This window comes from Leptopilina boulardi, unplaced genomic scaffold (assembly GCF_019393585.1).
Source record: "Leptopilina boulardi isolate dan_hultmark-lab unplaced genomic scaffold, ZJU_Lbou_2.1 LbouV2_305, whole genome shotgun sequence".
Taxonomy (NCBI): domain Eukaryota; kingdom Metazoa; phylum Arthropoda; class Insecta; order Hymenoptera; family Figitidae; genus Leptopilina; species Leptopilina boulardi.
In genome coordinates, this window is record NW_026137869.1 from 2,334,332 (window position 1) to 2,351,403 (window position 17,072).

A 17,072-nucleotide genomic window follows, 5' to 3' on the forward strand; every position below is an offset into this window, starting at 1 on the left:
TGTGACCTTGTCCGGTCATTGAAACAAGCATCGCACATTTTTTTTTTATTTTATTTTTAACATTTCTTTTTTCTCTCTCTTTTTTTTAACAAAATAAAACGAAATTGAGAAATTTAAAATTACTAAAAATATATTTTTTATTATAAATAGAATTCAATTTTTTTGATATTAAAAATTATAAAAAAAATATATTTGCGACAACATTGACAAATTATTTTTCATTATATGTATATATATATGCTTTCTTATCAATTAAGCGAATAATAAAAGACAAATTAAGTGTTTATTCATATTTTCCTGTGACGTTATATGTGAAACGCGTGGCACTTTTATAGATACTAATTTTTTTTTTTTGTAATTTTATTACTGCGTTAAAAATTTTATACGCTCTTGGATACAAGGTACTTTGAGATCGAGATGTATTTTTGTTATATCAGATAAACATCAAATAACTTCTTTTTTTTCTTTAACATATTTTTTTTTATATATTTTTGATGGAAATATAAAAAATATATCAAATTAAAATGAGAAAATTTTAATTAATACACAAAGTATTTGCAACAAAAAAATATTTTTCAAAGAATTTTAGATTATTAAAATGGAGAATAAAAAGAATGAAAATGTTTTTTTAAAAAAGAATATCTAAAAATATGTAAAGTATAGCCTAAATTAAATTGTAGAATGCATATATACCGGTAAATAAATATAAAAAAAAGACTGGTTGGTAACATAGAACCACGGCGAGATGCACATATACACAAATTTACGAATCATTGGAATGAACGTGGCATATAAACGAATACATATAAAAGCCCTCATGTACTGATATTCCTACATACACGAATAAACGCACTATTTATGTCTCGATTTATATTATCTGGCTTTCTTGTATATATATATGAATTGTGCTCACGAACACATATATACAATAAATTTTATATGAATAAAATTTCGTTATATATATACACAAGCAGGAATATTATTTGTTATCGTTATCTATATGACAATTATTCAATCAATAATTTAAAAAAAAAAAATAAAAAAAGCTACAATATATTATTGTTGGTATAATATATTATCAATTTTTTAGTATTTTTTTAAATTTCCTAAAATTAAAAAAAAATTTAAATAAATAATTCAAAATTATAAAATTAATCTACTTTTTTCAATTTTATTTTTTTTTTTTATAACTTTAAAAAATAAAAAAAGATATATTAGTGAAAGATCGCAGTGAATATTATTGTTTCGATTTTAAATGTATTAATTAATCTCTCTTTTATTTAATAATGAATATTGTTTGCTATATATATATGAAATGTGTTTCGCGATGCAGCTTCAGGTATATAGTAATTGAATAATTAATAACAGTAATACATCGAGTTCACAATGAATCGATAAACGAGTAATTGGACCTGTTTTCTGTATATATATATATATATATATATACATATTTTGTAAAAGCTCCGCATTTAATTTCAATTCATCGCGAGTCAACATTATTCTGTTCACCTATATACGACTTACGGGTAGTAGACTTTGATAAACGATATCATAACTATATCAACTACTTTCTCTTTGAATAGTTTTTTATATTATCAGTTTTAATGACAAAACTTCGATTAGTTTTTTTTTTTTTGTTAATACAAATGCCACACAATTTCATCATTTTTTTTTTAATCGTCAAAACATTTATCTTTTTTTAATTTATCATATTAAAGTTTAGTAATTAAATTAAAAAAAAAAATAATAATAATAATAAAATGATACTATAATAATACAAATGATAATAATAATAATAATAGTAATAATAATAATAATAATAATAATACTAATAATAATAATAATTGAAAAAATGAAAAATTATATTTCGTATATAATAAGTTTTTATTATTCGAAAAAATCAATATACATATAAATATTATTTATGAATAGAAAGAGGCGAGGGATAAGATAACATTCAGCGATTAATTTGATCTGGTCCTACGATGAAAGGGGTGAAAATTACGATGTTCTTGGTTTTAGTGTGCGTCTGCCGTGTAAGATAAGAGACAAGGGGAGGTTAATGAATGCACGTGCCCTCTAAACAACTCTCGACACTCGACACAAGTTTAGTATATACTACTATATATATATATATATATAGTCTCCAAAGATATTACATAAGAAAACTTTCAAATATATTTTTTTCTTATAATCGAATTTAAATTTAAAAAAAACTATGTATAGAAAATTGTATTTCAGTAAATTGCAAAGACAATAATTATTATTATTATTATTATTATTATTATTATGCTTACATCCTATATACATTCCGGAAAGGCATTGAAATAAAAATTACAATTCTTTCACGTGTAATTTAACCGACATATTTTTACGGAAGTTGATTACTTTTATTTTTTTTGATAATTTAAAAAGTAACTAATGCAATATTAAAAAGAAAAGAAATGAAAAATTATATAAAAAAAATGATAATTAGAAAATCAATATTTAAAAATAATACTATTAATTTATTTATTATTATTTTATTATTATTATTATTATTATTATTATTATTATCATTATTATTATTATTATTATTATTATTATTATTATTATTATTATTATTTAAAAGGAAATAAATGTCTATGGTAATAACAATAATTTCCGAAAGAAATTGATAATAAAAAAATTATCAATATGAAAAAGATATATATATATATATATCGATAAGAAGCGAAAGATATAAAATTATAAACAAGGAAGTAGGAAATAAGTTCAATATAAGTACTCAAGTAAAAACTATATATATATATATACAAAATGGGTATTAAAGCTGTTTATAGACTTCCAATAAAACCCTGCCAATAGAATAGAATTCGGGATAAAAACTTGAAAAACAAATAGTCGCGTAATGGACAAAAGAATCGCGATAGAAGGAAAATATATTGAAAAAAAAAGAGGAGAGGAACACACAACTGGGAGAGTTGGAGTCGAGCGGTTGCTATAGTAACACGAATAAGAGTAAAGAAGACAGAAAGAGGCAAATATAAGCGAGAGAGGGTAAAGAGCAAAAGAAATAAAAGGAAATGGAATTCACGCCAAGACTTTAAAATTGTCTTAAAAGAGTTTTTTTTTTCTTTTTCCCTCAATAATTTATTATTTTATTTTTTTTATCAAGTCATCAAATAATATTTATTTTTTTTTATCAAACAATTTTTTATTTGAAATTAAAATTCATAACTAAAAAAAATTATACTATTATTATTATTATTTTTATTATTATTAATTATTATTACTATTTTTATATTTATTAATTATTATTACTATTTTTATATTTATTTTTTAAAATTAATATTTATTTTTTATGGTTAATATTTACGGGAGTAATAAACAGTAGTATATACGTTGGTAGTTAAGTAGTCAATAGATAATAAATGTTTACCAGTCGTTAAAATTTTAAAAAGAAAAAAAGAAACCTTTTTTCTCACATCTTTGTCATATATGTGATATTTGAAGGCTAAAGTGAAATATTGTAAAGGAAAACTTGTGAAAAAAAAAAATATCTAAAGTTGTGTATTTTTTTTAAAAAGGGCAATGAATATTTTACCTAGCACCGAAAACCATTTAACAGGACTTCCAAGTACGCTGTTGAAAGCAGACAAAAAAAAAAATATGAGAAATGAGCGCTGTCCAACAAGAACGTTGCAAATGTATGTAATTTAAGATCTGAGAGATTTATAACGGACGTAAAGGATAAAAAGTGTCAAGCGATACGAAAATGTTGAAGCCTTAATTCTTTTATTGATATATACAAAATAGACAAATATTTAAATATATCGTCATCCTAATAAGAAATATTTTCGAAACAAAAGATTTTAATTAGTTTTTTTTTTTTTTTTTTTTTATTATGATAAAGTTTTTTTTTTATTATTTAAAAAAAGTGAAGGAAGGTCAGTATCAGTTTTATAAGTCCATTAAAAGTGAGAACGGTTATTCTGGCAAGTAGGGTGAACTTTAAGGGCGCCTTTCGTGTTAAAATGTCGACAAAGAAATGTGCTTTCAAGTTACATTGGATGTTATATACGTATAGAAAAAGAGAGAGAGAGAGAGAAAGAGACTTTGCGTGACCGATTGTTTTTTTTTTTCATTGACTTAAAAAAAAAAATGATACACCAAGTTTCATTATTTTTATACTTGAAAATACATTTTACAATCTAAGTTAAGAAACATTAGACATGATTAGGACGAGTAATAGTTAAACCATTTCGTTAAACTATATAATATTCAAATGGAAATTCAGAACCGTGAGGGGAAATAATGAAATTGCTACAAAGGCATTGTTACCCGTTGCGCGTGACAAAAATCAAGATGAATTTCTTGAAATTTTCAAATTTTTATATGTATAATTCTTTTTTTATTCTATGACGAGATTATTTTATAAAAAAAAATGAAAAAAAAACCTCCAAATATTATTTCAACAATTATAATTTTACAATTATTAATTTTATTTTTTTTAACAAAATACAATAATTGAAAATTATCCAAATGTTACATTAAATTTTTTAAATAAAAAAAAAAGAATCAATATAATAAATAAATATAAAAATGTCACGAAAAAAAATCTTATCAAATATTATCTGTTTAAATAAAAAAAAAAAGAGAAAAAAAATTGTGTCATTTTTCGGTCAATTAAACAGTTAAATTAAAATCCTTGAAATTATAATTCGACAACATCGGGTAACATTGCCTTTGCAGTGCAGCGTATTTAATATCTGTTTCTTTATCTCCTAAAACCTGGGAAGCCATTTTGCTATGCGCAGTAGTGTCTTTTTTTAAACTTGTATATTTATACATGTGAATAATGAAAATAGAAATATTTTACAAAAATTATTTTCATTATTTTTTGAAAATGAAAAAAAAAAAATGAGAAGCCAGAAAATTGAATCTCCAAGGTGATATCATATGTCTCAGGTGAAATATCGATAAACAAGAATTCTACTTATCCTGTGATCGGATTTTCTATACGTGGGAGGGCTGGAAAAAAAAAATTACCTACCAAACTTGCGCGCTAAGTCAATATTGATTATTTTTATGTCTCTTTTTTTTATTGTTTTTGTTAAATAGGTTTTTTTTGTACTTTATAAACATTTTTAAACTTAATTAAAAAGTTTCTTTTCATTTTTTTTTTTTTTTTTTGGATTATATTCATGAAAATGGGAGAATTTTTTATGTTCCTGAAACGAGAATTCCCAGGAAGTTAATGAAGTCATAAATAATTTTACTACTTCAAAATATTGATAGGTTCTAAAGAAGTTTAACTGGGAAATTACGTTCAATTTATTACTAATTATTATTATATACGTGTATTTTATTAATGAATGATAAATTATTTGGAATCATAATTATTCTAATGTTGGTCAATATTATATCTAATATATAAAGAAAATTGGTTAAATTTTTGGTAAAATTAAATAAAATGTTCACTCACGTTAACTTCCACCAAAATTCTCCTCTTGGACCAAGATTGTTCTGTAAATAAAAAAAATTACATTACTTTAAATTTTATTAAATTTTTATTTATTAAATTTTATTATTTTTATCATTATATTATTATTTTATTAATATATATATTTTCTCTCCGCGTCTTTCTTTCAAAGTTGAATCACATATACGTTTATCTCTTTCACACACGTTAATTCAGGTATGCAGTTGGATGTTATTTTGCGCGGTGAGGCGCAGGGTAAAGAGAAATGAGAAAGACAGAAAATTCATGGTTATAATTTAAAACGAGTTGTCATTGGCAAGCCAATAATATATTGATGAAGGCAAAGATAAAGAATTCTGTTTTCAATTTAAACTTAATCAATTTTTATTACTTTAATTCTCGTAATGTTTTTTCTTTTTTTTTTATTTATAAAATATATATATATATAGTGAACTTTCAAAACTGATATTCTTTCTTCAAGGGGGGGGGGAGGGGGAAAAAATACACTATATATCGGGGACAAAAGAAAGCGTGTAGAAGGAAAAAAAAAAAAAAATAATGACCCATTTCACTCAATTGGAGGAGAAGAAAAAAGAATTGGAAAAACTTTACTCATGAGAAAAGTCTATGAAAAAGTTATATCCCATTAGCAAAGTAAATTTTTTTCTTTTTTCGAACAAAGTCGTGCGAACAGTTTATTGCAATGTCATGCAAATTTTCTTTTTTTTTTCCATTTAACTTTGTATTTTTAATGATTTTGCTATTTTTATCACGTTTGTCGTTTTTTAATTATTTTTTTTCAAATTTATTAATTTTTTCTCAATTTTTTTTTTGACATTTTATTATTTTTAAAATTTTTTAAATTTAATTTATATTGTATGTTCTGAATTTATTTTCGATTAATTCATAAATGTATGTATATATATATATACTTTCGCGCTGTTGGCCTTGAGCTGAATACCATTATATTTTCTGACATTTTGTATAAACACAAAATATACGCCATTTTTAGTCAATCACGAAATCTCAGGACATTTTATTATTAATTAGATTATAGTAAATTGGTACTTTTTGTATGGAATTTGACATGGTAAAATTACGTCAACCAGCAAACTTCTCTCTCATTCAACACTATATATATATATATATATGTTTGTGTAAATTGCTAGTGTATATAGTTGGCGATACAAATATTTAAATGAAACACGTGTTCAAATTTACGTTTTACATATACAAAACAGTCCCCTATATTTCAAAATATAATGAAATAATCAAAAATAAACCGCATTTTCCTTTTTTTTATATTTTTTTAAATCACTTTACTAATATTTCTCAAGCTTTATAACATACAATTAAAATTTTATACTTAAACTTTATAATTTTAAATCGTTTTGTGTTTTCTCAGTATTCAATGGAATTTCAAATATTTCCATTTTCTAACAATCTTATGGAGCTCTATCACACATATATATATATACAATCACTCTCGTGACATTCCTTTCAAAGATCATAAAGATTTCAGTGTAAAAAGTGGATATCAAATTTAATTAATTAGTAGTGAAGACCAATTAAACAATTTTAATGATATATATTTCGATTTAAGCGAGGTTTTTTTTTTTGCAATATATTAACAAAAATTTTAATTTTTATATTTAAAAATCTTTTTTTTTAAAAAACTGGAACAAAAAAAATAATAAAATTTTTTTTTACTGTCAGAAGAAAATATTTTCCCTCTCGTAAACTCAACATATAACTTAGGAGCAAGTTTCATATTCATTTTTCAAAAAAAAAAAAAAAAGAAAAGTTTAGAATTTCCTTTTATGAAAACTTTCTGCTTTTTCACACCCTTTTTTTCCTAAATCGTAAAATACTTTCACAAAGTAAAATTTATTATAAACAATTTTTCACGAGTGTATATATATAAAACGTTATTTATATATCAAAAATAATATACAAAAAGTAGAAAAGAATAAACATTTCGAATTCTGTTCATAAATTTATTTTGAAATTCAAACGTTTTATAAGAAAAAAAATAAATTTATTTTCCATTATTTTTTTGAAATCGTTTTATGTGTCCCGCTTGCGCAAAATTATTCTTCTTTATTTGATATCGAACCTTTTATAATGTGTATTACGTGCCGCAATGCACACGACGAGGGCGCACAAAGAAAAATAAACTCGCAGGGTTCTCAATTCTTTGCATTATTCTTAAGAGAACAAAACCATATAATAGTGAAAGAGATTTCAAGTCGTTAAAGAGGTGAATTTCACTTTCGTTCTCTAGTTTAGGTCACAGGAGAGGTGTGATCAATTGCTCGGTATAGGAAATAATTCCTCTTGTGTGTATGTATATATATATATTGAAGACCGCCCAATTGGAACGTCTAATCTGCCGACCCGTCTGTCGATAAAACAGTGATTTAGTCGCCAATTATCGGCCGCGAGCGTTATGTCGGATGCGAGGCGAGGGATCAGGATTAAATTCCTTCTCTTCTCTTCCCTTCGTTCGAGGCCAGTTTCGTTCAGCATGAAAGCGATGACGTATCGATTACACTTCACGCGATCAAATCCGATTAAGATTGTACAATAATTTAACAATAGCAAACATTTCTACTTAACATCGAGAATCCTTATATAAACATTCTCTTTTGATTGAATAATATAAAAAAAAGAAATATTAATAAAAATTGTTTTACTAAACTTTCTAATTGTTTTATATATGCAAAATAAATTTTAAAGCAATTTTCTTTTTAAAAGTGATCAATGTCTAATGTTTGCTAACACTTTAATTAATTTTTAACACCTTGAAATAGTTTATAGATAGTTGCGTCTTTAATTAAAGTTTTAATTATCAGAATTTTTTTTTCGTTTACTTGTTTTATTTAACGAAATTTTTATTTCATTGAATTTTTAACTAAATTTTAATTTATGAATTTTTATTTATTTTTGTTTATTCAAATTTTTTTTTTTTATTATTACTCTGAAAAAAAAATTTATTTAATTCAAATACCGGTGTATTTGGTTATTATCAAATAAATATTTACTTGAATCAAATATATAGTATTTGAATCAAATATTTCAGTATTTGAAGCAAATACAATTTATTTAATTCAAATAAGAAATATTTGATTCAAGTAAATATTTATTTGATAATAACCAAATACACCGGTATTTGAATCAAATAAATTTTTTTTTCAGTGTATGCATAAAAGGGACTGTTCTGCACTGAAAAAAAAATTATTTGATTCAAATACTCAATTACTTGAATATTATCAAATAAATATTTATTTGTATTAAATAATTATTATTTGAGTCAATTAAATGGTACTTGGTTTAAATACAGAAATTATTGATTCAAATACAATTTATTTAATTCAAATAAAAATTATTTGCCTCAAGTAAATATTTATTTGATAATAGTCAAGTAATCGAGTATTTGAATCAAATAAATTTTTTTTTTTAGTGCGTCTAGCAATTAAATTAATAACAATTAAAATATATACAAAAATTGAACCGCCGGCGACCAAAAGGGCTTTAGGGCGAGGTTTTCATTGGCCCCTGGAATAGCTGGGAAACTCTTTGAACGCGGGGCCAATGAAAGTCCCTTTTACTCGCCGGCGGTTCAATTATTATTGTTATTATTTTTATTATTATCATTTTTATTATTATTATTATCATTTTTATTATTATTATTATTATTATTATTATTATTATTATTATTATTATTACTATCATTATTAATATTATTATTGTTATTATTAATCAAAATCAAGTTTTTTGTTTGTAATAACTTTCAAATTAATAAAGTAATAATTAAATAATAACATATTTTTATTCAATAAATTTTGTTATTTTTTGAGTTTTTTTTTTTAAACGAGAAACAACATTTTCTTCTAATAATAACTTAATGTATATATATATATATATATATATATATATATATATATATATATATATATATATGACTCTAAAACTCACACACAAGTTTATTACAGTTTTTAAAGGGTTTGTGTTTGAAGCTTATATACACTTATAATTTCTGCTATATAGGGAGAGTTATAACACCTATGTTTACAGTGTGTATATATATATATATATATATATATGCACATGTGTGTATTGGACGCGAGGAGATGGTGATGTTATCAACAACACCACTATACACGTTAAATTCAGAGAGTTGTGCGAAGGGGGGAAAAAAAAGGACGGGAGGGGCCGGGAAGAGAAGTTCTAGTAAAATAAATTATGCAAAATACTTTCCTTCGTTGGAATATGAAATCGTGGTTTTGCGGTTGTGTTACACGAGGTAAAACTATTCATCGGGTCCACCCATTTGCAAAAAAAGAGTAGAAAAAAAAAAAAAAAAAAAAAAAAAATGAGAGAGAATGTCATGCAATTTAATTTCATGTCGTTTATAATCGTGTCACCAATTTAATAAACCTCTCCTCATCACGAATTCGTGATACGATTTTAGATGTGCGAGCTCCCGTGAAAATCCTATCCTTTATGCCCGTCGTCGTCTCTTTCAACGAGATTTCATATTATTAATATATATATATATTTGAATATATTATATTTTTTTTCTATTTGAATAATATTAATATAAATATTAAATACATAGAAATAAATATTTTCAATTATATAGATTTATTTTATATTTGAATTTTTTTTTCTATTTTCAAAAAAAAAAGGCAAGCGAAAGGAGAGAAAGTGAGATTAATACACAGTGTAAGAAAGAATACATTGCAAATTCAATTTAACTTCTTGATTCCCACGAGCTTGTCCGTGATTCATCGGAGATCCGGTACACTCGGTTATTTTCGGAAACACCGACAGAGCACGCTAACGTACAAAACGACCATTTCATTAAAATTTCTTTCTTTTTTTTATAAATTCCATAATTTAAAACAAATTCGATTTTTTCAAAACATGCGAGAAAATAAAAATATTTTTCAAATTGCAAAATTGTAATTTGAAAAATAATAAATATTTCTTCTTGCAAAATTTTTTTTTGTTATAAAAATAAGTGAAAAAAAAAACAAATTCTAAATAAATGCGAGGAAATGTATATATATATATACGATGATGAAAAAAAACCTTTTGTTTCAATTCACATGTCAGAGACATTAATTCAATACATATATATTGTTTTTTCTAAAAAATTTCGCGTGTTTTTATTTCATTTATATATATATATATATATATATACTTTTTATTTTAATCTGGAGATATATATGGAGAATTAAATCGATTCGATTGCTGGAGGGGTTGTGAAAATAGATAGAAAGAATTGCATTCGCAAGCTTTGAAGTTTCGAATTTCCAGACAATAAAGACTATAGTTGAAAATACTTTTTTGCTCACAAAATTACATACTATCATATCCTAACCACTTTAAAATAATGTTAAGAAAAATATATTTCAATGTTGAAACTAGTTTTACATATTTTCAGGTAATTTTAAATTCTACGACTGTAATATATTTTTTATTATTAATGTTCTTTAAATTAATTTTCATTTTATTTCTTTATTACTTTTATCTATTTTTTATTTTTTATATTATTTTTATTTTTATATTATTTTTTATTTATTTTTATATTTATTTTAATTTTAAATACTTTACATATTAAAATGTAAATTATGTATATAATTATTATAATATTTTATTGCAATATTTTGTTAGTAAAAATTAAATAAAAAAAAAGATTTGGCCCATTTTCAATATTCAAAATGCGTCAGGATAATTTTTTTGTCAGATTTCGACCTTAAACGTCACAACACATGTTTTTATCACTTTTAGCATATTTGAGTATGTGCAGCATGCAAACGGCTTTCATTGTGTGCTAAAATACACACTTCTCCAGCGCCGGTTGCCCTCACATTATTTATCACAGTAATTCTCAATAAACTACTTGCTTCCCTTATATGTGTACTTGCTTTACTTTTACTTTAAATTCAATTACTTAGTTATCTTTTTCATCCATAAACTTGTTATCAATCTTAACTAATTATTAAAAAAAATAAATTTTTACTAAAAATTGCTTTCAAAAAAAATTTTGAAAATTAAAATAAAGTAAATTGAATAAATAATTAAATGAAGCTTATGATTAAAATTGAATAACAAATTAAAATAAATTTAATTAAAATTAAGTGGCGATAAATTACAACTGATTTAATGTGAATTTAAAATTTAAATGGATCATTATTTCTGAATTAATTAATTCGTTATTATTTTTTCAAGTATATACTCTGAATTACTTTCTGAGGAAACTTTCACATTTTATTCGCTAATATAAGAATCAAATAAAATTGACACAAAAAGATATTCATAATTTGTCATCAAAATAATTAATAAATTAATTTGTTATTTAATTTTTTTTCTAATTTTAAAATTCTCTTATTTTACATGATAAAAATCTAAAAATAATAAAAAAAAAATAAATATTGTGACAAAAAAAATTTTTTTTTAATTCAATAAATAAAATTTTTCAATTATAAAAAGAAAAAAAAAAATCCGCATTAATGTGACACTAGAAGTTGCGAAACGGCACGAGAGATCATATAAAGATAAAAAGACTATATCTTTGTGGATTTAAAAAAAGCAGCTTTAAAACTGTTCTAAATTGCTCAGCTAGACGAAATTGCATTATAATTGCATATTCACCGTAAAATGGCTAATGAATAATTATTTTTAAAACAAATTAGATAAGATTTCTTTCAATTTTCAACTTGAAAAAATAATCAATATTTGAATTTTTAAAAAAAAGGAAAAAATTCTAAAAATTAGTTTATAGCTAAATTAAATTGTTTTCTGAAATAATAAGTCTTTAATTAAATTATGCTTAATGACATTTAATTCATTAAAAAAAAAAAAAAAAAAAAAATTTCTTAACATTGTTCAAGGCAAATAAGAAAAAAAAAAGAGAAACACAAAAAAAAGTCATACAAATAAACAAGATTCAAGGCGGTGATCGATTTATGTTAGCATTACGAAGCGTTATCTTGTGTGAATTTCAAGTACATGCTAGGCACAACGCCTTACGTAATAACAAACATGAAAAATGCATAGAAATTTATTGAGAACCACTGTCGCAGGTTGACTGCCCCTTCTCCCACTCTATATATCCCCCACCCCACTCTTTATTTCTCCCCGATGCCAGAATAGAGTCCAAGTTACACGTTGAGGACTATCTCACTTCTGATCGATAAATGTTTAATTAATCGACTCTCCCATAAATTATATACATTATCATTATTTATTTCTTATCAGACGGTATAATTTGACTTTAAATTCTTTTTCAAAAAAAAAATTTCAAAACCTAATATAATTTTAATATTTTTTAATTTTTTAATTTTCCTTTGGAAAATTTAAATATTAATAATAATAATAATTAAAAAAATTATTTGTTATTGATTCCGATTTAAAGGGAAATATTAGTAATATTAGTAATATTTTTTTCTAAAAAAAAAGGGGGGTAATATTTTTTTTTTAAAATTATTTAGAAAACAAGTATTGCTGAACAAGTAAAATTTAATTTAACATCCTTTTTTTTTTCCTCTTGCTCGTAAAAAAAGCGACTGCGAAACACTGCTGAAGCGGATGAGGGGAAAATCGTATTACCCTTCACGGAAATTTCTTTCAAGATTTTACAACCCTGGAAAAGCTCACGAATTTATTATGGAATAAAATTTCTGCAATACAGACGTGTACTTTCAGGGTTTTTTTTTTTTTTTTTTCTCTTTTTTCTTTTGAGAAAATTATTGATGATCATATGTTTTACGTTGCATACAAACATTATTAAAAAATATATATTATATTTTATTAATTTTTTACAAAATATATATTATATTTTATTAATTTATTACAAAATATACTAATAAATAAAAAATGATAAAATATTTTTTGCTCATAATTAATATAAATGAAATTTCTTTATATATATATAAAAAAAATAATTTTCTAATCTTTTTTTAATTTGAAAAGCATAAACTCAATATTGTATAAAGGAGGTAAAACACTTTACTGCATAGACCTTTGAATGCTCTAATTATCCAAGTCTCGAGCTTCCACTCTGTACTTGATTTACAACAATGCAGAAAGTTTTCTGAGGGTTTCTCCTTTCTGTTAAACAGCCAAGCCAGCTTTACGAGGCTCCGAAACTATATATATTGTATATATATATACATATATATATATATATATATATAAAGTCTGCGACGAATATCTAATCTCATATCTTTTTCGTGATGTAATTAAAATGTTAAAAATAAATTTTATAATTATTTTCAAATTACAGTTTATTATATATAATATATATATATATATATATATATATATATATATATATTATATATAATAATAATATATAATTATTAAAAATGTTTGTTAACGTAATTTAAATAAATTATTAGTTTCCGTTTCCTTTTATTTTTTTTTCTCGCTATTTTATACGATATTATAGTTTGAGCTGTTGAAATTTAATTGAAAAAAAAGGGGGAGAAAAGGAAAAGGTGTCTGAGAGATGGAAAACGCGCGTAAACGTAAGTCATTAAAGCACATGCAGTGCTTCTTGATGAAAGCAGAGCAGGTGTCGCAACACTAAAAACAAGCTTACAGGTATTCTGCGCATCTTTGATTGCGTTGCGCAGAAGTGATAAATTTTGACAGTGTCGTTAATGATATACTAAAATAGATCCATTTCCCTCTGACACATATTTGAAAGTTTAAATGGAACCTCCTTTTATCTAATTTTATCATTTTGTTATTATTTATTTTTATATTATTTCTAATTTTATTTTCATTTTTATTTCTATTATTATTTTTATTATTTTTATTATTTTTTAATATTATTTAATTATTTAATTATTTCTTTATTATTTTTTATTATATTAAAATTTAGTATTATTATATTATTTTGTTATTAATTTTTTTATTTCAAGGTTTATTTTTTGTTGAATTTCTTTTGTTATTGACGCGGCTATTACTTCGTGTAACACAAGAGAGTATATTAGGGAGATAAAAAGAATCTGGCAAAAATGGTTGTCTGGATATATATATATATATATATATATATATATAATATCGAAGGAGTAAAACTTCTTTCATCGTGCTGAACAACGACGACAATATACACACACACATACACTGGATTTGTAATATTTATAGTCGAGCATTAGACAGGACGTGACATCATAAAACACTCTAATAGAGCATTTAATTTATCTTTCCCAACTTGTCATTTTTTTTTTGAATTTCATTTTTATCAGAATTTCTCAAGTTTTATCAATTTTCAAAAAAATATTATTCTTTTGTGTCATTTTTTATTATTTTTTTTTTTTAGAAAAAGAAATCCGTTAAATTAATTTACAGACCATGTGTCATTATACTGAAATTTAACAGGAACTTTATTTTACGTGTATTGTATTTATAATATTGTGAATACAATGTATATATGTGTGTGTAAGCTATATAGAATTATTAACAGTTGAACACTACTGTCTGTTTAAATGATAAAATATTATCATTGTTGTCCTATATATAACTTCTCCGATGTATAAATACAATTTGTTCTGACAAGATGGGTCAATTTATATCTCATATATGAAACGTCAGATAAAAGAATTTTCAATTTTAACAATTTTTTAAGCTTTCGGGAAATGACAAAAATTTCAAAATTAATTTTTTCACTAATAAATAAAAAAAAAAGTATATTAATAATTAATTGAATTTTTTAATTAAATAATAATAATTATAATTTTCATGGATTATAAATATTACTGTTTTTAAATTACTTGAAGCAAAAAAAAGAAAAGTAATCATTTATTTTATTTTGAAATGTATTTATTTTTAATTTGATGATTTCTTTTTTTTTCTTCAGGCAAATCTAATTAATGTATTTAATTTAAGCAAAACACACACACACACATTTTCCTATATATTTGAAATATGGCACAGGCTTCTCACAAAAATAGAAATGATCAAAGTTTTAATAATGTTACGAACTCAGCCTCGCATAAATTACAAAGTATATACGACGTTGATTACGAAATTTCCATTGAATGCCACACGTCCACTTGTGTCATCAGTATATATTGAAAGAAAAATTAAAATATAATTAAAGTAAAATGAGAAATTTACGATTAAAAAGTAATGTCTTTAAAAAAAAAAAGATTATTTAAATATCAAATATTATAAATCAAAATTAATATAAAAAATAACATTTTTTTAAAGAAATTATAATTTCTATTATAAATTATTATATCATTTCCGGATAAATTTCAATATTCCAAAGGCAAAATATTTTTTTAAAAATTCCATTTTCTTATATAAATTTACATAAGAAAAGTGTATGTCAATAAAAAAAAATTGTTTATCCTTCAAATACAATGTCCACGTAAAATCAACCATGAGTTTAATTTGCCATTTCCCATAAGATAAAAATATTAAAAATTCTTTTTTTTATAAAATATATATTGTAATTGATTCCAGGAAAAATAAGAATAAAATTCATTATGTAATAATAGAATTTTAATTTTTTTTTTTTGCAATTATGTAAATTCATTTTTGAGTGAAATTGATTTTTGACGTGATAAGAGAAATGATAAATACGTCTTTCTCAATAAAGGAAATACGACATATTACTGGAGGGATTAGATTATTGAAATACATTCGAACTGTCTGCGGCCCTGAAATCTCGTGACTGGTTGTATGTATGTATTTGTAATGGCATTGCTCTTGTGGCAGGGACGTGTTAGAAACATATATATACACACACATTTGATTCTACAGGAAATCTGTACATAGTTTGATACAAACATGCAGACGGTTCTCCCATATATATATATATATACAATTGTATATATATATATATATATTGTATATATTGTATATATATATATATATGAAAGCTGTGAGTTTCCTCCATTATTTCATCGATTCTCATTGAATCGGAATACGAGAAATGTCAACTTTGATCTCGAAATTCTTGAAATGCTTTTTCACATCTTCGACAATACGAGGGAATTGAATTTAAGAGCTTCTTTTTTTTTACTTTTTCAAAAAAAAAAATAAATGTAATATAGCTTCATATAGAAATTGCGCGAGGAGATTTTATTTAACTTTAATATTATTAACTCTTTATCAGCGCGTAATTACCGCTTTTAATAATGATAAGTGAAATCCCCTTTTCTATTCAATGAATTTATAAAATACTTTTGTATTGTTTATTAATAATTCTCTTTTTTTCACAATTAATGTCATGTTTTTCATATTCTAAATAAAAAAAAATGTAATTTAAAATAAAAATCAATAAATTGCTTATGAAATACAAGAGAAAGTTATATGGGTATATATTATATACACTACATTTCAAGTGAGAGGTTAATAAATGTCTTTTAATGTAGCATGTATAGAAAACTTTTAGAAAATAAAAATTGTTTAATATTTATTTTAAATTAATGTTTTTAATTTTTTCTACTACAATTTTTTTTTAAATATATATTTTTTTTTGTAATTATTTGAATATTGTGGAATTTCGTTTTGTCAAGTAAAGTTTAACGAATATTGCGGCCCTTTATTTCTCTTTGTGCCAAATTGATGTGAGAGAGAG

General features: G+C 23.3%; 1 protein-coding gene across 2 annotated transcripts in view; it reads left to right on the top strand.

The window, feature by feature from the left end:
- Positions 1-17,072, top strand: part of LOC127283097 (AT-rich interactive domain-containing protein 5B-like) — a 230,308-nt gene that overhangs the window by 198,737 nt on the left and 14,499 nt on the right. The window lies entirely within an intron of this gene.